The 24,919-nt window shown below is 37.5% G+C and overlaps 1 protein-coding gene across 3 annotated transcripts in view; it reads left to right on the forward strand.

Moving 5' to 3' along the window:
* The window catches only part of EFCAB2 (EF-hand calcium binding domain 2), a 114,542-nt gene that overhangs the window by 28,651 nt on the left and 60,972 nt on the right, over positions 1–24,919 (forward strand). The window contains exon 1 of one of the 3 annotated variants that reach the window (XM_035010980.1): positions 22,191–22,215. The exons of the other annotated variants lie outside the window; for them this stretch is intronic. The gene's annotated coding sequence lies outside the window, so the exon portion shown is untranslated. Of the gene's footprint in view, positions 1–22,190; positions 22,216–24,919 lie in introns of those variants that run through there. 3 annotated transcript variants of the gene reach the window in all.

Genomic DNA, 24,919 nt, shown 5'->3' on the forward strand with positions numbered 1-24,919 from the left:
GAGCCCGATGCGGGCCTCGATCCCAGGACTCCAGGATCATGACCTGAGCCAAAGGCAGTCGCTTAACCAACTGAGCCACCCAGGCGCCCGCCAATTATCTTTTCTTGTAGTTCCTTCTCCACATAGCTCTGACCTTTACCTGTCCTTTCTCATCCTTCTACTGATTTTCTTGTCACTTTCCATGGAGTCCTTTGGAACTTCAGACTTAGTCTAATGTGAACAAACTTCTTTATATATCTTCTCTTCTAGAACATTCCCCTCATCTCTTTTTCTTAATTAACCCTGGCTTTCCTTCTGGGACACCACTACTTTTGGTGCCGTCTTGAGTAAGGGCTATTCATTCTCTCATGTCTTTTTGTCTTCATGTAATGAGTTGAATCAGCCCACTTTTACTTCCAAATTACTACTCTTTCATACTTTTATTTTTATGTATTTATTTAATTAATTTATTTGAGAGAGAGAGAGAGAGCACAAGTGGAGAGAGGGGCAGAAGAAGAGGGAGAGAGAAAATCTCAAGCAGGCTCCACGCCCAGTGTGGAGCCCAATGCAGAGTGTGAGATCATGACCTGAGCAGAAACCAAGAGTCTGATGCTTAACCAGCTGAGTCACCCAGGTGCCCCTGTTCTTTCATTCTTATATAAAAATTCTTTTCATTTGAAATTTATCCCATCTTACTCACCTCTCTTTGTCACTGTCATTTATCATCTCCCTCTAACTTGCTCTTTGTTGATCAAAGCCTTTGGTACTGAACAGTTTTCTCTTTATCCCAAATTTCCACCATCATTCTGGGTGAGTTTAGTGACCAGCTAGACCACTCATCCAACACACTAGTTTCATAATTCCTTGTTCTTTTCAACCTCAATGACCTTAATTCCCACTCCTTTTCAACATCTTGTTCTCCTGGGTAAATCTTACGAGCCACTTTGAAATCTTTGCTCTTTCTTTCCATTGACTGACTACAATCTCCTAGATTTCCAGTGGTGCTCTGCTTCCTTACATATAAAATACTTGCTATTGGGGCACCTGGTTATGTATTTGACTCTTGATTTCGGCTCAAGTCATGATCTCAGGCTGATGAGATTGAACCCCATGTTGGGCTCTGTGCTGGGCATGGAGCCTGCTGAAGATTCTCTCTCTCCCTCTCCCTTTGCCCTTCCCCCCTCTAAAAAAATAAATAAAATACGTGCTATTGAATCTTACCAAGAGCTCTAGTTTCCTTGATCCTTCTCCTCTCTTTACCATTCCCAGTTTATCAAGCAAAACTGATTCTAGCTATGTAAGAAGAAAAGGAATTTATTAGACAATAGCAGGGAGCTCACAAAACAGGCAAGAACCAAGAAGGTTCAGCATCCTGTACTAGAGCTAAAGTGTAAATGATATAAGGACAGTCTAGTTACTATACCACTGCTGGTACCACTGCCCCTGGACCACTGCTACTAAGTTCTTGCTGTTATCGCTTCCATCAGCCCCACAGGTAATTTAAAAATTGTCCCTCATTTTTGTATTACCTTCTTAAGATTCAAAATCCTGCACAAGAACATCTGATTGGCTGAGCCTGGTTCACATGCCTGTTGCACCAGAAGACTGAGAGAGGGAAGATCTAGCCTCTTCAGCTTACTTAGTGAGAGGACATTGTATTCTACTAACATACCCAACATAGATTCCATCCAAATAGGAAGAGTATTTGGATCCTGAATACCAAAAAAGTGTAGAAGGAAAAGGAGAGGAAGGAAAAGAAGAGGAGAGAAAAAAAGGAGGGGGGGGAAGAGGAGGTGGAAGAGGAGGAGGAAAAAGAGGAAGGAGAGGCATCTATGGATGTCTCCTTTAGCCCCCTCATGGCTTGGAGATGGGGGGCTGTCTGCTTAAAGCTGTCTGTTCCAGCGTCAGTCCCCTTAATCTCAGTAGATGATCTTGCTTTGTATTTCAAACATGGTAGCCATAAGGCCCAAACCCCTCAACTTGTTGCTTCTATCTTTAGACATATCTTCAACACTCTCCTTTCGTGCTGTTCTTTTTATTTTAGTAAAAGAGCTAGCTGTTCTTGCTCTTGTTCAAGGCTGATTTTCTCATTTGTATTCATGGTCTCATCCACTCTTGTCTTCTCCAGGACTTTTCTTCATTAATTAAGCCTTCCTTCTCTCTCTCTCTTTTTTTAAAACTTTCTTGAAAATAATCTCTGTGCCCCAAATGGGGCTCAAACCCATGACCCCAAGATCAAGAGTCACACGCTCCACTGACGGAACCATCCAGATGCTCCTCTTCTCTTTGTTAAGATTACTTATTAATATCTCTTTTATGCCAGACCTTGTTGAATGCTAGAGATATAAAGATGAATTTGATACAGTTTTGAAGGAGTTAGTATTTAATAGGGAAAAATAGACACAAAGAATTGGTTGCAGTGCAACTATTTAATCATAATCAGAATTATTTATGTAATTTGTTTACTTTCTGGTTATCCATTAGAATGTCAACATACCTTTGTTCTCTGCTGGGTCTTCAGCATCTGGTACATAGTTGGTGCTCAATAAATATTATGGCATGAATGACGAGAAGTAAGCACAGGGTGCTAGGAATCACAGAGGATGAGTGGTTGGCCCAGCCTAGAGAATGAAAGAAGGAAGATTGGGGCTGGGAGGGGGAGGACTGAAGCTTGGTGTGGAGGAAACTGCAGGAGCAGCATCTTCAAGGTTTAAGGTCAGCAGGGAGAAAATGAGGTGAAAGTACCAGGCAGAGATGGGAGCAGGAACAAAGGAGGAAATGAGGAGGAGGTGGGTGGCTTGAGCAGTTATGTGTTAAATAGTTATTAACAGTTAATATTTATGGCGCGTTTACATACGTATTCTAAGTATTCTGTAAGGTATTATTCCCATTGTAGAGAAGAAAAATAACTTCGATTCTTAGGGGAACTATATCACTTGCACAAGGCCACTTAGCCTATAAAGGTTAGAGCAGGGATTTATTTTGGGTTCTTTCTGGCTGCAAAGCCTGGTGTTCCTTAAAACTACCCTGTCATACTAATGTGATGGTTCTCAACCTTAGCCACTCATTAAATCCCCCGAGGAGCTTTGTAAAAATACAGATTCCTGGCTCTACCCAGGATACTGAATCCGAATTTCCAGGGGCAAAGCTTATAGATACGTATTATTATCAAGCTCTTGGATGCTTGCCATACAACTGGCCTGGTCCTGGTTCTCTCATCCTTGAGGATCACGGCATCTGGTGTCAAGAGCCAGGTCATTGTTTAGACCATGGAGATCTAGTATTCCTAAGGGTCTTTGACTTTATCCTGCAGGTAATGGGGGAGTTTCTGAAGGATTTTAGCTGGAAAGTGATGTGATCAGATACACATTTTTGCATGCCACTCTGGCAACAATGTGAAAGATGAAGTTGAAGGTACAAGATTGCAAGCAATAAGAACATTTATTTTTAGATTTCTGCCTTAACTGATTCCTTCCTTTTTGCCCACAAACATTCTCAAATCTCTATACATTTTTTTCTCGTAGTCTTGCCAGTCTTTCAGTTATGTGAGTTTCCTCCTTTTCTTTGCTAAATTCTTAAAAGAAACAGCTGTACTCAATGCCAGGTTTCAGTCAAGTCAAGAAATACTACTTTGTGTGTTCTTCACTGCTGCCTCAACCTTAACAATCCAGCTTCTACTCCATTGTCCTATGCTTTCTCCAAGGTCATCTTTCATTCAACAAATACTTACTGAATGTTTTTTTCAAGCATGGCCCTTTCTCAGATTTTGGGTCAAAATGATAATACCTGTGATCTAAGAAAGGGATCTAAAGGAGTAGAGAGAGTGGGCCAGCGGCAGAGTAATCAGTCAACAGAGGGTCATGTGCCAGCCTGTTCCAGAGCCAGTGGCACAAGCGGATGGCCCACATGCAACTATAAGTCAGAGGAACCTCCATCTGAAGACGCATGAAGGGTCTGATGGAAAATTACTTTGGTTCTGGATAGGCTGAGTTTGAGAAGGTGAGATTTGTAGTAGAAATATAGGACTGTCACTTGGGTGAGAAAGGGCTTAAAGCTAGACAAATGGATGTGGTAGGTCACAACATGAAGTGATAAGACTCAGTGTGTTCTGCATTAAATTCATGAAATGTTTTTATAATAATTTGTAACTTTGTAGTTGTTTATGTCTTGAGACAAATTCTTCTGCTAAAGGATGGCAAATATATCATGCCCTCATGATATTAGTTTATCTTGATGTACTAGAGTTTAAAATGACACAAGGATTCAATTAGACTTTTAGATTTGGATCATAATCGTATGAGAACCTCCCAAATGGTTGCATTTTAGTAGAATAAAAAAGTACTGATGAACCATGAGAGACTATGGACTCTGAGAAACAAACAGGGTTTTTGTGGGGGGGGATTTGTTAGCCTGGTGATGGGTATTAAGGAGGGCACGCACTGCATGGAGCACTGGGTGTTATATGAAAACAATGGATCGTGGATCACCACATCAAAACCAATGATGTATTGTATGATGACTAACATAACATAATAAAATTTAAAAAAAATACTATTTTTTTTGTATGTTTTATGTACTCCCGTCTCCTCATTTTCTGTTTTCGATTCAAGCTGTATGTCCCTCATTTTATTCTTTCTGTTCACACTATTTTTCTTTTTATTGCTTTATTCCCCACTAAGTTGTCTCAATAAAGAATGAAAATCAACCTATTTTGTTTGTTAAAGTTTTGCATCAAATTTTTACTGCTTTTGGTTTGTTTGTTATTATTATTGTTATGAAATGTTTCCTGAAGCTGGGTAAGTGTAAATATAATCAGACTTATTTGCAAACCTTCATGTCTGGGTAGAACTCTTCAGTATCATTGCATGACCTGTAATTTTTAAGACTCTATGAGGGGAACATATTGAAAATAGGCCATAAAACTGGCCATAGTTGGGGCAATTATCTTCAGTAGAAAACAAAAATTTAGGATACCCAAGTCCAATTTTATTATGTGCCGTTATTTAATGTGAAGTTAAACAATTCTTTGTGCCTTTTTTTTTTTTACAACTATATACAAGTATTAGGAAACTTATAAACATTTCAAAGATTCAAAGCTTTTTATGAAGAATTACATATATATCAATCTTAAATGTCAACTCTATTATATGATATTTATAATCCAAGCAATTTTTTCAAAGCATTGAGAAGCAGCATAATGTAGTTAAAAGAATAGAATCTTTGAAGCCATACAGACTTGTGCTTGAATCTTCAATTTCCCCCTTACTAGGTATTTGTCAAGTCACTTATCTGACTTTCTAAGCCTCAGTAACCTCATCTGTGAGGTAAGGATATTAAAGGGTAGTCTAGATGATTTCTGTGAGAAATAATAACAGCAGCTCCCATCTAATGAGCATTTCTATGTGCCAGGGTCCCTGCATACATTGTTTCTCTTAATCCTCACAGCAGCCTTGCAAGGTAGCTGCTAGTATTACTATCATTGTTATTATTATCCCAACATTATAGATGAGGCAACTAAGACTTAGGGAGATTTGGTAATTTGCTAAAACTAATAAGAGTTTGAGTATTCAAGGTGCCTGGGTGGCCCAGTCAGTTATGCATCTGACTCTTGATCTCAGCTCAGGTCTTGATCTCAGGGTCGTGAGTTCAAGCCCAGAGCTGGGTTCCATGCTGGGTGTGGAGCCTACTTAAAAAAAAAAAAAAAAAAGAGTTCGAGGATTCAATCAGTTTTGGGTTTTTTTGGTTTTTTGTTTTGGTGGAGGGGGGATTCAGTCAGTTTTGTCTGACTTCAGATCTTTAGCTTTTAAATGAAATCCTCCCAGATGTCACACTTAACCTTGTGTCTGGCATACAGTGCAAGTATTGAATTGGTTTGTTTAGACGTGTTCCCCACACCCATCCTGGAAACGAAACCGATATGCCCATCTTTCACATCTTAGGATACAAAGTAAAGGCGATCTTCAAGTTACAAATTCCCAAATTAACATAATAAAAATAGCTTATGTTTTTAAGTTATTGCCAAGCACTATGCGTCAAGCACTTTACATACAATATTTAATGCTTGCAACAAGGGCCCTATAGTATAGGTAACTATCATTAGCGTAATTTGACAGATTGGAGACTGAGGCACAGAGAGATTGAGTAATTTACACAGATCACACAGCACCTGGGAAAGCTGGGATCTGAGCAGTGAGTCCAGAGCATATGGGCCACATATTTTCTATATGTTTTGTAGAGCACAGTGCCTAGTGACTACTCAACAAATATTTGTTAACTGAGTAAAGGAACGAATGAACTAATGAATGAAGCAAGCATGACCTCTCCTTTAGCCTTCTCACACCAGGCCTTCCGTTAGTAACTAACTTACTGGTACCACCATCTGAAATGCTCCGAGCTATTGTTTCTTCCCCATGATCCTCTTCCTTCTTTCCACTCAAGAATTATGTAATTGCTGTATCCAAGTTCTCACATATGGCTAAATACAGTGGTGTGGGTCTGTTGTTGTGGGGCTTGGGAGAACGAGGCTGGAAACTTGCCCTGGGCTGTTGTGGGCAGTGCTTCATGGGTATTCACACTGTTGAGCGTCCCTGTGGGTTTTCCATTTATTTTCTTATCATTTGATCATACAACAAATTTTATTGAGCACTAAGTACTCGCTTTGTGTCTGCTTTGATGCTTAGGAAGCTATGTATCCTAGTGACCTAAGAATGTTGAGAACAGATGAGGCCTCTGACTTTATTGAATTTACTGTCTAATAAGGGGGTGGGGAAGGAAACAGTCAAGCAATTAAGACGCTTTGGGAAGCAGAAGGTGCAGTGGGGAGGCATTCATCCTCTCCTCAGGATCACTACAGGAATCCCCTAATGATCTCTGCCTCCAGCTGAGTTACCTTCATAGCAGCAAGAATGATCTTCCTTGATTATAAATCTGGCTAGATACTCCCTGCTTTATAAATCTTCAGTTGATACCTATTGCCCTTAGGATAAAATCCAAATTCCTTTAATGTGTCTCACACAAAAAAAGACCCTGTCCCTACCTTGCATTCTGTCTTATAGCTATCTCAATATAAGGATGTTTAGGAGCTCAAACTTGAACTTTTCCTCATGTTTTTTAGTTTCTTTTTTGAACCTGCATTGTAGTACAATTTTGCTTTTTATAATTTTGAATTATTTTTTAAGGAAGAGAAAAAATGATCAAGTTAATGTAAAGGACATAATTTTTTAAAAGATTTATTTGAGAGAGAGAGCACGTAAGCGGGGTGGGAGGCAGAGGGAGAGGAAGAGGAATCCTCAAGTAGATTCCCCACTGAGCACGGAGCCCCATGTGGGGCTCAATCCCAGGACCTTGAGATCATGGCCTGAGCCAGAATCAAGAGCTGGCTGCTTAACCGACTGAGCCACCCAGGCTCCTGTGAAAGATATAATTTTTAAAAGCACACTTAAGAAGAAGTAGTACCTTGAAAGCACCCCGCCCCAAGAATGCAGAGGGGAGGGGGGTAAACTATAATAAAAAAGTGTTCCTGTTTATTAACACTCTCAAAAAATACTTTTAAGATTCTTATTTTATCAAAATAGAGAAACCTTCAATCAGGGCACCTGGGTGGCTCAGTTGGTTAAGCGACTGCTTTCGGCTCGGGTCATGATCCTGGAGTCCCTGGATCGAGTCCCGCATCGGGCTCCCTGCTCGGCAGGGAGCCTGCTTCTCCCTCTGACCCTCCCCCCTCTCATGTGCTCTCTCTCTCTCATTCTCTCTGTCTCAAATAAATAAATATAATCTTTAAAAAAAAAAAAAAGAAACCTTCAATCAGTATGCATTATACTTAAAAATTTATAATGTAGTCTGAAATGAGGCTTATATCGTGGTGGTTCTTTCATAAACATGTGCTTGTTAACTGGTATTTCTGGTATAATTTCACCATCTGACCATCTTGTAAAAGTGCTTATTTCCACATATGGTCATTCCATTTTTTGCTAAATGGGCATTCTATAAAAGGTAACATTTTCTAGAACACCTGCTGAACATGACATTTCTGTGAAATTTAATATGTTATTGCTAATATTTTCCCCCAACCTGGGCAAAATTGCATATACCTTATTGAAAACTTACATATTCATTTCAGCTGTATTTAATTTTTGAGATAACACTTATGATACTGAATTAGATGTAACCATGAATTAAATAGAATTACTTCGGTTATCAACCAGTCATTTTCTCATATATGTGAAGGTTGTAGTTTAAACATGTTCTGTGGCAAGAAATTTATTATTTCCAGAGCACATTTATTAATTATGGCTTTATTTCTATTAACATGTTATAACTTAACAAGAGTTAAGTATAAATAAGACTGTGCTTTGTGAAGAGGGACTGAGTGTGGATTTTTAAAAATTTATTAAGACTTCAGTAAACACATTTTTCATTAATGGTGGTTATGTCAATACAGTGCTTCCTAAGAACAAAAACAAGTGATCAGTCTTTAAAGTAGAGAATAATAAACCAAACCCCAATCCATGACCACATAAGCATGTTTCAGAGGGGATCCCTTCATTGGCTTGAAAGGGCTAACTGACTCTAAATTCTCTTTCAACTTAGATTCTATTGTTTTTAATCTTTTCTCTACTCACCTATGTCATCAGCCAAACACTTCATGGTAATTTCTCAAAATGTGTATAAAATCTTAATCTGTTGTGTGTTAATTAATAACTAATGAAGATATAATGGACCACAGTTAGTACCAATTTATATTAATTTACATATATACAAATAGAAAAAAGCACTTTGATTACCAAAATATTTTTAAAAATTAGTGGTAACACATTTGATCACTCTAATAAACTTATAGATAAAAAATATATTTCTTAGAATTATTTCTTCAAGTACCTCATTTGTTATATTCCAATAATCCTCAAGATTTTTTCTAGATAAAAGCTATTTTTTCATGAAATATTTAAAAATCAGATGCATTTTTGATTGTTATTTTGAAATGTTGCTTTGAGCAGTATAAGTTGCCAAATACATTTTGCAAACATTCACATCCATTATTGGAAAGACATATTGTTATACTTTATTTGAATAGTTTATATTTTTAATGACAACAATGGAATTTTCTAAAGCTTTCATAAGGTTAACATGAAAATATTAATAGGTTAATATAGCTTTCTGACATGTTATCATGGTATTTTAGCCAAATATGAGGAGATAGGTCTTATATTTTGGCAAGAATGTACACAATCAGGGTGCCTGGGTGGCTCAGTCATTTAAGTGTCTGTCTTCAGCTCAGGTCATGATCCATGGTCCTGGGATGGAGTCCTGCATCATGCTCCCTGCTCAGTGGGGAGTCTGCTTCTCCCTCTCCCTCTGCCCCTCCCCCTGCTTGTGCTCTCTCTCTCTCTCTCTGTCAAATAAAGAAATAAAATCTTAAAAAAAAAAAGAATATAGACAATCAGGCTTTTTTCTTTTTATGATGAAAAATGTAGTTAAAGAAGTCAGGGATACTGAAAAAACAAAAACAAACACTAGCCAGAAAAGGGCAAAAAGGGGAAAGCAATGCTTTAGTTTGCTTTTGGCTTGCTGGTTGGCTTAACTACCTGGAACTTTCTCAGGTATTGAACCGATCTTGCATTCCTGGGGTTAATCCCATTTGGTCATAGTGTACAATCCCTTTTATATGTGGCTAGATTTAGTACACCAGTATTGTGTTGAAGATTTTTGTGTTTATACTTATAAGGGATATTCGTTTGTAGTTTTCTTCTGATGTCTGTGTTTGCTTGGATCAGGGTGATATTGACCTCATAATAAATGATTTGGAAGTGTTTCCTCATCTTCATTTTTGGAAGAGTTTGTAAAGGATTCAGGTTAATTCTTCCTTAATCTATGTACTTTAGATGTGGCACCATATATACATTTGCAGCTTAAACTTATGATTTGCAGCATATGGCACAAAAATGTATTCTACATGATAAGTAGCACGATAGAGACAGGGCCTACAATATGGTATGTAACTTTCTCTTTCAGTGTTGGAAAGGTAGAGTAGAATGCATATAAAGAATTCTGATGAGATATTTCTCTCAATTTACTGGTTCATGGCAGGGTAGCTAAGAACCTCTTGTTAAGCTGTCGTACAGCAATTTTTATTCAGAGCTAATATCTTTTGGCTGCACGTATATTAACAGATGATGGAAGGGTGTGAAATAACAGCACCATATTTATCAGATAGTATTTTAGAAAATTCTTCTCTATCTCTCCTATACTAAGGCTTTTGAGAATATTTCTACCACTGAATTACTGCAATTCACACAGGTTTTCTGGTCAATAGTTAAGCAATATGGTTTGGGAAAGTTAAGATTGGGAAAGGGAATTATCATAGACAAGGGTGAGAAACTTTGGGCTATTAACGCTTTAAAACAAGCTATCACTACAATTTTTTTAAATATCACTACAAAATTTTAAGCAAACATTTTCATGTTGGAATTACTTGCCAGGGAAGTAAATGCCTGGAAATCTACCATTGAGCAGCTAAGATGCTGCCAAATAAAATGTTTATTTTACAGGGATGTGTTCGATTTAATGCCAGTGTATATATTGCCATAATAAAATGGATTGCTTGGCCACTCTGCCCTAACAATAGGCAAAAAGCTGAACACATTGAAAGATTAACAATTCTTCTTGCATCCATGAGAAAGGAGAAGACACTTGGCAAACTGCTGCCACCAAGATTGGAAAGACAGACAGATGAATACAGAGAGTCATGGCTTAAGACTCCAGGGCAGAGACTCCTAAGTAGAAACTGCTGTGGGAACAAGTCCCGGGGTAGGACAACCTGAACTGTAACTGATGAATTACTGGAGGTGCAATGTGGACAAGTCATAGGAGACCTCACACTTTATGAGTTTTACCTCCAGGAGCTTGACAGGTTCCTATAGTAAATATCAGGGAAAAATCCCCTTGTGCTTTCAGTAAGAGGAGGGAAAAAGGAACCATTTTGAAATACTCCAGAGGACTCCGTTCTTAACAAGAAGAAGCCAGTTAACTAGAACCTAACCTGCTGAGATGTTAACAGAGCTTAAACTGACCTGGGGGAAGGGAAATACCCAACTCCAGCTCACTCTAGCCATCTCGTCCCACTGTCCCACCCAATGGGAGAAGAAACAACAGGGAAGCACTTGTGAAGCTCATAGTCCAAAGGCATAGGCTCACTAAAAGACTGAGCTCTAATCTCAGGACTTCTAGAACACTCCTCCTACTCCCCCACCTTACCACTACATCACTAAAAGCCTACTTATTGTAGTTCCTTTTACATGGTACATCATGTCCTGCTATAAAGAAAAAACTGCAAAGCATCTTCTAAAAGGCAAAAAACACCACTGGAAGAGGCAGAGCACACATCAGAATCAGACGTGGGCAGGGATGTTGGAATTATCATACAGGGAATTTTTTGAAAAACCGATTAATATATTAAGGGCTCTAATGGATGAACTAGACAGCATGCAAGAACAGACAGGCCACATAAGCAGAGAGAAGGAAATCCTAAGAAAGAATAAAAAAGAAGTGCTAGAGATCAAAAATACTATGGCAGAAATGAATGACTTCGGTGGGCTTATTAGTAGACACGAGGAAGGAAGAATCTCTAAGCTTGAGACTGTATCAAAAAAATTTTAAAAAGTAAAAAGAGAAAAGAGAACAGTGACTAAAAAAACCAGAACAGAATATCTAAGGACAGTGGGGCAACTACAAAAGGTGTAACATACACATAATGGGAATATCAGAAGGAGAAAAAAGGAAGGAACAGAAAAAATATTTGAAACAATAATGACTGAGAATTTCCCCTAAATAATGTCAGACACCAAACTACAGATCCAGGAAAGTTAGGGAATACCAAGTGGGATAAGTGCCAAAAAGACTACACCTACGCATGTAATTTTCAAACTACAGAAAATCAAAAATAAGGAAAAAATCCTGGAAGAGACCAGAGGTTAAAAAAAAAAACAACAAAAAACAACCACCTCACCCATAGAGGAACAAAGATAAGAATTACATACAACTTCTCAGAAACCATGCAAGTAAGAAGAGAGTTGAGTGAAATATTTTGAGTGTTCAGAGAAAACCCCCACCAACCTAGAATTGATTATCCTAAGAAATTATGCTTCAAATAAATGAAAGAGAAATAAAGACTTTCTCAGACAAAAATTGAAGGGATTTGTTTTTAGTAGATCTGCATTACAGGAAATGTTAAAACAAGCTCTTTAAAGAGAAGGAAAATGATATACATCAGAAACTGGGAACTATATAAAAGGAAGAGCATTGAAGAAGAAATAGTGAAGGTAAAGTAAAACTTTTATTTTTCTTATTCTTAATTAACAGATACAATTTGTTCAAAATTATCATAGCAACAATATATTTGATTATGTATGCTTATGTATATGTCTTATGTATATGTGTATGCTCATGTTTGCTTATATAAAGGTAAAATGAATGACAGCAATGATGTAAGTAAGGAATAGGAGGGAGGAATTAGGATTATTTTGTTATAAGGTACATTACCTGTGAAATGGTAGTATTATTTGAAAGTGGACTTGGATTAGTTGTAAATGCATGTTGCATACTGTGGGGCAACTACTAAGAAGAATTTTTAAAAAGTATAATATGCTATCAAAGGACAGACTATGGAATCGTATAAAATGCTCACTAAAAACCACAAAAGGCAGAAAAAGAGTGGAAGACAAAAATAGGAACAAAGAATAAAAACAACAAATAGAAAATAGCAAATATGGTAGCTATTAACACAACTATATCAATAATCACTTTGAATGTCAGTGGTCTAAATGTACCAATTAAAAGACAGAGATCGTCAAAGTGGATCAAAAAACAAGAACCAACTATATGTTGTCCTCAAGAAACCCACTTTAAGTATAAAGACATATAGATTAAAAGTAAATAGATGGAAAAATATATCATGCTAACATGAATCAAAAGAAATTGGGAGTGGCTATGTTAATTTCAGACAGAGGAGACTTGAAAGCAAATTGTCTGGGATAAAGAAGCACATTACATTAATGATAAAGGGGTCAATTCTCCAAGAAAACATAATAATCCTTAACATGTATGTGCCTAAAAACAGAGTTTTTAATAGGAAAAATAGATGAATAATAGGAAAAATTTAATAGGAAAAATAGATGAATTGGGGCACCTGGGTGGCTCAGTCAGTTAAGCGTCTGCCTTCATCTCAGGTCATGATCTCAGGGTCCTAGGATCAATCCATGAGTTGGACTTCCTGCTTAGCGGGGACTTTGCTTCTCCCTCTCCTTCTGCCTCTCCCTCCCACTCATGCTCTCTCACTCTCTTTCTCTCACTCTCAAATAAATAAAGAAAATCTTTAAAAAAAAAAAAGAAATAGGTGAATCTACTATTCATCACCCCTCAGCACCCTTCTGTCAGAAATGGACAGATCCAGCAGGCAGAAAATCAGTAAGGAGGTTAGTTGAACTCAAAAACATCATCCATCAACTGGATATAATTGACATCCATAGACTACTTCATCCAACAACAGCAGAATACACTTTCTTCATGAGTTCCCATTGAACATACATCAAGATAGACCACTGGGGCACCTGGGTGGCACCTGGGTAGCTCAGTTGGTTGACCAGCCAACTCTTGGCTTCAATTCAAATCATGATCTCAGGGTCCTGGGATGGAGCCCTGCTCTGTGCTCAGCGGGTGTCTGTTTGGGGATTTTCTTTCTCTCTGGAATGAATGAAAAAAGAAAAACAGACCACATTCTGGGCCATAAAACATACCTTAACAAATTTAAAAGAATAGAAATCATACTATGTCTGCTCTCATACAACAATGGAGTTAAGCTGGAAATTAATAACAGAATGATAACTGGAAAATCTCCCAAATATGTGGAGATTAAACATAACTTCTAAATAATGCATGGTTCAAAGAAGAAATATGAAGAGAAATTTTAAAGTATTTTGAACTACATGAAAATAAATCCACAGTTTATCAGAATACACACTTACCAGAGATGCAGTGAAAGCAGGGCTGAGAGAGAAATATGTAGCATTGAATGTATATATTAGAAAAGAAGAAAGATCTAAAGTCAATCATCTAAGTTTCTGAGGAAACTAGAAAAAGAACAGCATATTAAATCCAAAGTAAGAAGAAGAAAAGAAATAATAATTAAAGCAGAAATCAATGAAATAAAAAACAGGATATTGGTAGAGAAAATCAACAAAACCAAAACCTTGTTCTTTGAAAAGATCAATAAAATCAGTAAATCTTCAGCAGGGCTAATTAAAAAGGAGAGAAAAAAACAAATTACTAAGATCAGAGGTGAAAGGGGGGGACATTACAACAGATCCCATGGAAGTTAAAAAGATAATAAAAGGATAATATAAACAGTTCCATGCCCACAAATTTAATAATTTAGATGAGATGGATCAGTTCCCTGAAAGACACAAGGTGCCAAAACTCACCCAAGAAGAAATAGATAATCTAAAAGGGCCTATATCTGAATCAATAACAACTTTCCAAAACAAAAAGTACCAGGCCTAGATTGTGTTCACTCGTTTGTTCTACCAAACATTTAAGGAAGAATTTATATCAATTCTTACAATCTCTTTCAGAGACTAGAAGCAGAGGAAATACTTCCTCTTTCTATGAGGCCAGCATTACCCTAATATCAAAACCAGGCCAAGACATTATAAGAGAAAAAACTACAGACCTCTGATGAACATATATGCAAAAACCTCAACAAAATATTAGCAAATTAAATTCAACAGTGTGCAAAGAGAATTATACACCATTACCCAGGTATGCAAGGCCAGTTTAGTATTCGAAAATCAATTAATGTAATTCATCACATCAACAGGCCAAAAAAGAAAAATCACATGATCATGTTAATAGGTGTAGAAACAGTGTTTGAAAAAATCTGACACCTATTCATGATAAAAAAAAAACTCTCGGGGTGCCTGGGTGACTCAGTTGGTTAAGCGTTCCACTCTTGGTTTTGGCTCAGGTCATGATCTCATGGGTCGTGGGATCAAGCCCCAAGTCGGACTCTGTGCTCAGCGGGGAGTCTGCTTGAAGAGCCTCTCCCTCTGCCCCTCCCCCCATTCGCTCTCTCTTGCGCTCTCTAAAATAAACAAATAAATCTTTAAAAAAAACCTCTCAGTATACTAGGAATAGAGGGAAATTTCTTCCACTTGATAAAGAATATCTACAAAAACATACAACTAACATACTTAATGGTGAGAAACTCAAGGCTTTCCACGAAGATCAGGAACAGGGCGAGTGTCCCCTCTCACCACTTCTTTTCAACATGGCACTGTATGTGCTAGTGCTATGCTCTGAATGTTTGCCCCCCCCATTCATATGTTGAAATCCCACCCCCCAAAGGTGATGGTATTAGTAGGTGGGGGCCTTTGGGAATGACTAGGTCATGAGGGTGGAGCCCTCATGAATGGGATTAGTGTTCTTATACAAGATACCCTAGGAGCCCTCTAGCCCCTTCCACCACATGAGGATACAATGAGAAGTGTGTAACCTGGAGGAGAGCATTCGTCACCAGACTGTGTGGGCCACCTGATCTTAGACTTCCTGCTCCTAGAACTGTGAGAAATACATTTCTGTTGTTTATAAGCCACCCTGTCTGTGGTATTTTGTTCTGCAGCCCAGATTAAGACAACTAGAAAAGAAAAATAAAAGGTATACAGATTGGGAAGGAAAAAATAAAACGGATTGCCTTCATACATAAAATGTATTATTGGGATTCTTCTGAAGCAATTGGCATATTTTTATTTTTCATTTTTCAATAACTTTTTGTTGTTTTTTTAAAGACATACACACTACTCATTAGAATAAGGGATATGTTTCCTTCCATAATTCTCTAAGAATTATAATATCCCTCTCTTCTTTTTTATAACAGCTTTATTGATATACAATTCACATGCATACAGTTCATTTTTTTTGAAGTGTGCATCCAGTGGTTTTTAGTCTATTCATAGGTGTATGTAGCTATCCCCACTATTTTATTTTATTTTATTTATTTATTTTTTTTTGAGAGAGAGAGAAAGCACACATGTGCGCGTGCACACACACACACACACAGACACACGCACAAGCAGGGGGAGGGGCAGAAGGAGAGGGAGAGAAAATCTTAAGCAGCCTCCACATCCAGTGTGGAGCCGACTTGGGGCTCAATCTCGACCCTGAGATCATGACCTGAGCTGAAACCAAGAGTTGGATGCTTAACTGACTGAGCCACCCAGGTGCCCCACCACTGTCAATTTTAGAACAATTTCATTAGAGAGGTTAATAACTTTCATTCTTATAACTTTTTTTAAGCCGTTTTAACCATTTTCAAGTGCATAGTTCAGTGGCATTAAGTGCATACACAGTGCTTTGCAACCATCATCACCATCTATTCCCAGAACTTTTCATCGTCCCAAACAGAAACTCCCCATTAGATAATAACTTCCAATTCTTCCCAGCTCCTGGTAACCACCACTCTACTTTATGTCTCTATGAGTTTGACCATTCTGAGTACTTCATGGAAGTGGAATCATATTTATCCTTCTGGATCTGGCTTATTTCACTTGGTTTAATGCCTTTTAAGATTCATCCATGTCATAGCATGTCAGAATTTCCTTCCTTTTTAAGGCTGAGTAATATTCCACTGTGTGTGTGTGTGTGTGTGTGTGTATGTAAACACATTTTGTTTATACATCCGTCAGTGGACATTCATGTTGTTTCCACCTTTGAGCTATTGTAAATAATGCCACTATGAATATTGGGATACAAGGTTCTGCTCGAGTCACTGCTTTCAATTCTTTTGGGTGTATACCCGGAAGTAGAATTGCTGGATCATATGGTAATTTGATTTTCAATTTTTTGAGGAACTTCCATACTGTTTTCCACAGTGGCGGTACCATTTTACATTCCCAGCAGTAATACACAAGGGTTCCAATTTTTCCACATCCTCACCAATACTTGTTATTTTTCATTTTTATGATAATAGCCTTTCTCATGGGTATAAAATGGTATCTCATTGTGGTTTTGATTTGCATTTATCTAATGACTGGTGATATCGAGCATCCTTTCATGCACTTATGAGCCATTTGTATAACTTCTTTTGAGAAATATCTATTCAACTTTTTTGCATATTTTTAAATTGGGTTGTTTGTTTTAGTTGTTTATAAGGGTACTTTATACAGTCTGAATGTTAATCCCTTATCAGATATATGCTTTCCAAACATTTTCTCCCGTTCTGTGGGTTGTCTTTTTCACTCTCTTGAGAGCAACTTTGATTCACAAAAGTTTTAACTTTGATGATATCCAGTTTATGAATTTTTTTTGGTTGTTGCCTATGACTTTGGGATCATATCTATTGCCAAATCTGATATGATGAAGATTTTCCCCTGTTTTCTTCTAAAGGTTTCATAGTTTGAGCTCTTACATTCAGGTCTTTGATTCCTTTTGAGTTAATTTTTGTGTATGGTGCAAGATAAGGATCGAACTTCACTCTCTTGTATATGGATAGCCAGGTTTCCCAGTACTATTTATTGAAAAGACTGTCCTTCTGCATTCAGTTTTCTTGGCACCCTTGTCAAAAATCAGTTTACCATACGTGAGGGTTTATTTCTGTGCTTTCCATTTTATTCCATTGGTCTATATGTCTGTCTTTATGCCAGTACCACAGTGTTTTGATTACTATAACTTTGTAGTAAGTTTTGAAATCAGGAAGTGTGAGTCCTTTAACTTTGTTCTTCTTTTTCAAGATTGTTGGGTCCTTTGAGATTCCATATGAATTTTAGGATGGGTTTTGTTTCTGCAAAAAAACACCACTGGACTATATATATATATTTTAAGATTTTATTTATTATTTGATGGAGAGAGACACAGCGAGAGAGGGAACACAAGCAGGGGGAGTGGGAGAGGGAGAAGCGATCTTCCCACCGAGCAGGGAGCCCAATGTGGGGCTCAATCCCAGGACCCTGGGACCATGACCTGAGCAGAAGGCAGACGCTTAATGACTGAGCCACCCAGGTGCCCCTAGAATCTTGATAAAGATTAGATTGAATGTGTACATCACTTTGGTAGTATATTAATTTGCTAGAATTGTTGTAACAAAATGCCATAAACAGCATGGCTTAAACAACAGAAATTTATTGTCTAACAGTTCTGGAGGCTAGAAGTCTGACATCAAGATGTTGGCAGGATTGGTTCCCTCCTGAAGGTTGTGATGAAGAGTCTTTTCCATGCTTCTCTCTTATCTTATGGTGGGTTGCTGGCCAGGTGTTCCTAGGCTTTTGCTGCATCACTCTGATTATCTGTTCATACAGAGAATCAGAGGGTGTTGATGATAAAATAGGACTGTAAGGATGGGTTGTTGGAAAATTAATTAGTTGGGGTGTGAAATTTGAAGGACAGTGATCAGAGAATCAGTAGAAGACAGCAATGAGAAGGAGTTAGTAGTAGGTAACATGTCCTGAAGGAATGAAACTTAATGAAATAGTAGTTTTTAACAGGATAAAGCAAGGAAGCTCTTACATAAGTCCAGGATGTAGGGCATTTTGTAAGACATTGCATTGCCTGGTCTCTTTACCAAGCTAATTTCATGGTGGGAAGGAGAGGAGGTTAGGGAAGAATGGGGGACTGTTTCACTTTAGAAGAGACCAAAAAAAAAAAACCCCCAAACCAAAACAAAAACCAAATGCAGTACACTTTGATTAGAGTTTAGGTTGAAAAAACTCTAAGTGACAATTATGGTACAGTGGAGAAATTTGAAAATGGAATAGTTATTTGATGATCTTAGTGAATTTTTGTTAATTTTAAAGAATGTCACAGTTATATTGGGGTTATGTAGGAGAATGTCCTTATTTTTAGGAGATGCATGCTGAAGCATGTAGAGACGAAGTACTGTAATGTTTACTATTTATTTAGGGACAGAGACAGAAAGAGGACAAACAAATGGCAAAATATTAGCAATAGTTCAATGCAGGTGGTAGATATAGAGTTGTTTACAGTACTAAGCTTTCAACTTTTGTGTTTTTTTTAAGTTTTTATTTTAATTCCAGTTAGTTAACATATAGTGTTATATTAGTTTCAGGTGTACAATATAGTGATTCTCCATTTCCATACATCACCTGGTGCTCATCATGTCAGGTACATTCCTGAATCCCCATCACCTATTTCACCCATCCCCCTACCTCAAGTCTTCAATTTTTCTGAATGTTTGAAATTTTTCTTAATTAAAGGACCTGGAAAAAATATGACGGCCTAGGAGTAAGGGACTGTGAACAGCAATGGGGAGCAAAATATTGCTAATATTCCTTAAATCCCTGAGATAGTTGATGGGGAGAATGAGCAGTGCATTCTCAAAGGACTTAGAAAGGTGATTACCTTAGGGTAGCGATTCTCAACCTTTGTCACTTCCAAATAATATTTGTATGGCATACTGGGGTAACAACTGGAAAATAGTTGAGGCATCCACATGGGGCTTAATGAAAAAAATCATTGCATTTCCTGTATGATTTTAAAAGAAAATAAAACAGTATTAGGAAATTTGTAAGTGATGAATTTATATATAGAAAAGTTCCAAATATATTTAAAATTTTTTTTTTTTTTTTAAGATTTTATTTATTTATTCATGAGAGACAGAGAGAGAGAGAGGCAGAGGGAGAAGCAGGCTCCCAAGGAGCAGGGAGCCCGATGCGGGACTCGATCCCAGGACCCTGAGATCATGACCTGAGCCGAAGGCAGATGCTTAACCATCTGAGCCACCCAGGCGCCCTATTTAAAATTTTTTAATGAAGAACTTTATCCTGCTTCCCAGAATACTTTTTATTTCTTTATTTTTATTTTTTTAAAGTAAGCTCTACTCCCAAAGTGGGACTTGAACTCAGAACCCTGAGATCAAGAGTTGCCTGCTCTACCAACTGAACCAGCCAGATGTCTTGCCCCAGAATACTTTTTAATATCAGATTTTATGCTTCAGTTTTTGGTAGTTTACCCCCAATGAGAAGCTTTGTTCATACAAAAGTGTAAAAGCACTTTTCTCAACCATTAAAAAATAATAGTTGAAATTATATTTATGTAATCTAAAAATGTATCCTTTATTGACAAATATAATGTAGAAAAATTTGTAATAATGCAAATTGTTTTTTAATTCATTTGAACTTTCTCATATCAATTTATTTGAAAATAATGAAGATTTAATTTATATAACACACATGCATTGTTAGAGCCATGTAGCAAGCTACTAAAAGGGCACATCAGCTGCAGAGGGCCAGAAGTAGACTATTTATGTGAAGATAAAGATTTGGGGCTGCTACCTAGAGCCATGAGTCCTTTCAATCCCTGATCACACTTTGGGTTACACACTATGCTTCTTGGACATCTGGAACATGAACTTCTCCAGCAGCATCCTGGTCCTTTGTCCTTGGTGGACAGCGGTGCGTTTGGTATATGGCTCCAATGGGAGCCCATGTGGTAGATCACCTTCTTGGCAATGTGGGGCAGTGGGTGTCTGGTGGCATTTGTGGTGCTTGCCACCTATGCAGACCAAGGGGTATGCCATCAGATCCTGTACTCCTCTAAGCCTCCTTCTGGGAAGCCCCGGAATAAATACTTTCAGCTGCATGATCTCATCCAGCCACAGTGAAAGATGAGAGGATCAGTATTTTTGGTGCCCCTGTCATCCATTCACATCTTGCTAATGTCCAGTAGCTGAGGATTCCTGAGTTAGAAGTTCCAGATTTCAATTAAGGCATTAATTATTCCTGACAGATGGTAATTGGAAAAAGGTGATTCCATGATTGAGTACATTTGGGAAATGCTCTGTTAAAGTGAACAGGTGTCTTTACTGTAGAGCATCCTGAAGACTTTAATGTAGGAGCACACATTGCAAGTCTCCAAGAGGAGACTTACAATGTTCAAAGTTGTCTAGAAATGTTAATCATTGGAGTCTTTTATTGAGAAACTTCTTGAGGAATGGGTGTGAAACAGAGCACACTGTAGAAAATGTAGAAAATATCGAAAAGAGGGATTTAAAAGTTAGTGCCCGGTCTTAATATGCAAAGTTAGATGGAGAAATAGAAGGATGCTGCCTTCAGTTGTAAGTGATACCTGTTTTGGGACACAAGTCAGCACAAGGTTTGCTGGTCAAAGACTGGCTCTTGAATCTATTAAAAGTAATAATGTTTTTAAAAACCAAAAATTATCATTACCATTTTATGCATTCAAGTCGCTTTGGTAGTTGGTCAGTGCCGTAAGTCATGAAGAGGAAATAAAAAGTATAAATTTTGGAAGGAAGAGAAAATGTATTATCAGAAAATATAAATTAATCACCTGAAAAAGGATTATAATAAAAAGTATCAGGAAATAGGTACATATGACATAAATAGCAGCAACAAAACACTCAACATTGACCTTAAATGCCAGAAATTACAGAGTTAAAAAAGATTCCCTCACCATATCTTCAAAACCCATAAAATACTCAGGCATAGTCTTCTCGGAGAATTGTATATGACTTATATGAGGAAAACCTTAACGTGCAATATTTAATTTTTTATTTAATTTATAAAAAGGGGTATATATCTAATATATATCTCCTAGATGGAAGATGACATATATAAAAATGTAAATTCCTTTTTAACATACAGCTTTGTTGCAATAGTAATACAACTCCCAATGATATTTATTTGGAATTTCTAAATTTTATTTGAATTTCTAAATTTCTTTCGGAAGAATAAACTGGTGAGAATATTAATGAACATTCCTAAAAAGAAGACGAATGCAGTGGCAACAAATAAAATAGTATGGTAATTGCATAAGACTAGAAATGCAGATCAGAATGGAATCAGAATAGTCAATAGAAATAGTCTCCATCAAATAGGACACCAGATCACATTATAAAGTAGGAGGAAATAAATCAAGTGCTTAGTAAATTAGCAGTTACTAAACTACGATTAGAAGTTAGTCTGTCACTTTGAATCAAGTCAAAATAAATTTCATATGTATGAAAGAGTAAGATGTATTTTTTTTTTTTAAAGATTTTGTTTATTTTTATTTATTTGACAGAGAGAGAGAGAAACAGCATGAGAGGGGATAGGGTCAGAGGGAGAAGCAGGCTCCCCGCTGAGCCGGGAGCCAGATGTGGGACTCGATCCCGGGACTCCGGGATCATGACCTGAGCCGAAGGCAGTCGCTTAACCAACTGAGCCACCCAGGCACCCAGTAAGATGTATTTTTAAATTGTAGAAAAAAATAGAATTGAGTATTCACCAAATCTCCAGAAAAAGGATGATTTTCTTCTTCCTTCTTGGTCCTTTCAAAGTATAAACTCCTTTCCTTTCTTTTCCTTTCTTTCTAAATGTAATTGTAATGTTTTCTTCACACCTGTAGAGTTGTCTTGCATACACACTGGGGTGCATGTATCCTTTATTTAGACACAGATTAAATGTTAGAATAATTCCCCTCCGAAGAATTTTAGATAGTATGAAAATCACTTGCACTTGACTTAGGGATGTGACACCAGTATAATATAGAGCAGATTTTACACTAGAACTGTTTGTCTGGCTTTGAGGTTGGCTGCCCCTGGTGGGGCTCTCTGTCTTGCAGAACTCATCAGGCAAGAGCTAGAGAACCACACATTGCACATGTTGTAGGAAATATTTAACTCCAGTCAAGAGTTAGACTGACCTCCAGTATTCCTCTTGAGTTTCTTTTTTTTTTTAAAGATTTTATTTATTTATTTGAGAGAGAGAATGAGAGACAGAGCACGAGAGGGAAGAGGGCAGAGGGAGAAGCAGACTCCCTGTTGAGCAGGGAGCCCGATGTGGGACTCGATCCCGGGACTCCAGGATCATGACCTGAGCCGAAGGCAGTTGCTTAACCAACTGAGCCACCCAGGCGCCCTTGAGTTTCTAACCCAGGAACAGCCAGGTGGAAGAGATACATAGGGCGAGGTATGAGGGCAAGGGTGTGCAACTTCTGTACCCTGTCTGGGTGGGCCACTGTCCCAGGACCTCCACATGGAAGGTCCTCAAAGGGTAAGTTTCAAAAATTTAAAAGATAAGAAGAAAACTCATCTGATGTGACTACCTAAAAATAAAAGATAATATACTTTTTAAATGACCTTAAAATTAAACATCATGATAAAAACCCTCAACAAAGTAGGTTTAGAAGGAACATACCTCTATATAATAAAGGCCATCTATGAAAAACCCACAGCTAATAGCCCAAATGGGGAAAAACTGAGTGCTTTTCTTCTATGGTCAGGAACAAGACACGGATGTCCACTCTCACAACTATTATTTAACATAATACTGGAAGTCCTAGCCATCAGACAACATAGTCCTAGCAATCAGACAACAAAAAGAAATAAAGAGCATCCCAATTGGCAAGGAAGAAGCAAAACTTTACTGTTTGCAGATGACATAATACTCTATATAGAAAACCTGAAAAACTCCACCAGAAAACTGCTAGAACCGATACACGAATTCAGTAAAGTCACAGAATACAAAATCAATGTATAGAAATCTGTTGCATTTCTATACACTAGTAATGAAGCAGCAGAAAGAGAAATTAAGGAATCAATCCCATTTACAATTGCACCAAAACCAGTAAGATACCTGGGACTAAACCTAACCAAAGAAGTGAAAGACCTGTACTCTGAAAACTATAAAACACTGATGAAACAAATTGAAGAGGACACAAAGAATGGAAAGACATTCTATACTCATGGATTGGAAGAACAAATATTGTGAAATGTCTACACTACTCAAAGCAATCTACACATTTAATGCAATCCCTATAAAAATAGCAGCAGTATTTTTTTCACAGAGCTAGAACAAACCTAAAATTTGTATGGAACCACAAAAGACCCTGAATAGCCAAAGCAATCTTGAAAAGGAAAAGCAAAGCTGGAGGCATCACAATTCTGGACTTCAAGTTATATTACAAAGCTGTAGTGATCAAAACAGTATGGTACTGGCACAAAAACAGACACATAGATCAATGGAACAGAATAGAAAACCCAGAAATGAACCCATAATTATACGGTCAATTAATCTTTGGCAAAGAAGGAAAGAATATCCAATGGGAAAAAGACAAATGGTGTTGGGAAAACTGGACAGCAACATGTAGAGGAATGAAACTGGACCACTTTCTTACACCAGAAAAAAAAGAAATTTGAAATGTATGAAAGACCTAAATGTGAGACCTGAAACCATAAAGATCCTAGAGGAAAACACAGGTAAGTTACCTCTTTGACATTGGCTGTAGCAACTTCGTTCTAGATATGTCTCCAGAGGCAAGGAGAACAAAAGCAAAAATAAACTATTGGGACTTCGTCAAAATAAAAAGCTTCTGCACATCGAGGGAAACAATCAACAAAACTAAAAGGCAACCTTTGGAGTGGGAGAAGATATTTGCAAATGACATATCTGATAAAAGGTTAGTATCCAAAATATATGAAGAACTTATAAAAGTCAACACTCAGAAGACATAATCCAATTTAAAAATGGGCAGAAGACATGAATAGGCATTTTTCCAAAGAAGACATGCAAATGGCCAACAGACACATGAAAAGATGCTCAACATCACTGATCAGAGAAATACAAATCAAAACCACAATGAGTTACCACCTCACATCTGTCAAAATGGCTAAACTCAACAACACAAGAAACAACACAACAAACAAGGTGTTTGCAAGGATGTGGAGAAAGGGAAACCCTTTTGCACTGTTGGTGGGAATACTAACTGGTACAGCCACTCTGGAAAACACTATGGAGATTCCTGAAAAGGTTAAAAATAGAACTACCCTACAATCCAGCTGTTGCACTACTAGGTATTTACCTAAAGAATACAAAAATACTAATTTAAAGGGATACATGCACCCCGATGTTTATAGCAGCATAATTTACAAGAGCCAAATCTT

Source organism: Mirounga leonina, unplaced genomic scaffold (genome assembly GCF_011800145.1).
Source record: "Mirounga leonina isolate KUSES-001 unplaced genomic scaffold, KU_Mleo_1.0 Mir_154, whole genome shotgun sequence".
NCBI classification, from domain to species: Eukaryota; Metazoa; Chordata; class Mammalia; order Carnivora; family Phocidae; genus Mirounga; species Mirounga leonina.